Source organism: Echinops telfairi, unplaced genomic scaffold, assembly GCF_000313985.2.
Source record: "Echinops telfairi isolate 266 unplaced genomic scaffold, ASM31398v2 ScPeMD7_7469;HRSCAF=8507_1, whole genome shotgun sequence".
In the NCBI taxonomy this organism is placed as follows: Eukaryota; Metazoa; Chordata; class Mammalia; order Afrosoricida; family Tenrecidae; genus Echinops; species Echinops telfairi.
In genome coordinates this window covers 64,355,002-64,356,556 of record NW_022111373.1, presented here as the reverse complement: position 1 = coordinate 64,356,556, position 1,555 = coordinate 64,355,002, and positions in this window count along the sequence as shown.

Here is a 1,555-nt window from a genome sequence, read left to right as displayed (position 1 = left end):
TCTATTATTTTGAGCATTTTGTTTTATCAATTTTCTTTGAAGTGGTTATAAATATGGATCTTTTCCAGTCGGCCCAGTAACTGTCTTCCAAATTTCATGGGATAGATGAGTGTTTTCAGTGCTTAATCTGATTTTTGAAATATTTCAAATGTTATTCCATAAATTCCTGGAGCCTTGTATATGTCTAATGATTTTTGTGTAGCTTAGTATTTTTCTTGAGTACTGTATAGTCTTAATTAATGTACAATATTTTATTTCTCCTGTTGCCAATATCGTCTACTTATCTACTTGATCTCTCCAGGTTCTAATAACCAGTAAAATCACTACAAAGAATTCATAAACAAAATTAATGATTAGAATTTATTTAGGAAGTTTCCATGTCCTTATGCCAGTGAAAACTACTCAGGGAAGTTGTTTACAGGACATATTTCAAATCTTCAGATCTGTTAATACATGTTAAAGGGCATACCACTTTGCTCTAGGCATTTAGATTAAGGTCCATGGGTTACTAAGCATAGCTCCTTGAATTAAGTACCAGGAACACTCTATCACAGAAGGCCTCAGATCAAGGTATTAACCAACACATTTTTATTAATAAAATCTAGCCTCTCTGATTATTTCCTCAACATACAGATCAAAAAGTATGGGAGAAGATACTACTTTGATGAACACCTTTCTTGATTCCAATAATGCAGTATTACCTTGTGTTGTTTGCACAATTGCCTCTTGGTTCATGTACAAGTTCCTTGTGAGCACAGTGCAGTGTTCTGGAACTCACATTCATCTCAAGGATACCCCCAGTTTATTATGGTCCACATAGTCAGATGCGTTTCCACAGTCAATGAAACACAGGTACACATCTTTCTGGTATTCTCGGTATTGAGCCAAATTCCTTCTGACTTAAACAATGAAATCCCTCCCTCCACATCCTCTTCTGAATACAGCCTGAACCTCTCTGGCAGTTCCCTGTCAGGCAACACACTCCTGCAACCATTGGTGGATGATCTGCAGCAAAATGTTACTGGTGTGTGATTTCAATGATATTGTTCTCTATTTGAGCACTCTGTTGGGTCACCTTTCTTTTGAATGGGAACAAATATGGATCTTTTTCAGTCAGCTGGCCCAGTAACTAGCTTCCAAATTGTGGATAAGTGAATGTTTCCTGTGCCTCACCAGATTGCTGAACCATTTCAGTGCCTATTCCATCAATTCTTGTAACCTTGTTTTTGGCTAATGATGTCAGTGCAATTTGGACTTTTCCTTCATCACCCTTGGTTCTTGCTCATATACACCAGCCTAAAATGCTGGGCTGTTGACCAGTTCTTTTCGGTATAGTTACTCTGTGTATTCTTTCCATCTTCACTTGATGCTTCCTGTATCATTGATTTTGTCCTTAGAATCTTTCAAGATTGCATCTCAAGAATTAATTTTTTCTTGAGTTCTTTCAGTGTTAGATATGCTGAGCATGTTCTTCCCCTTTGGTTTTCTAATTCTAGGTCTTTACAGATTTCATGATGAGAGGTACCCAAGAATAGCTGGAAAAAGCTACTACGGA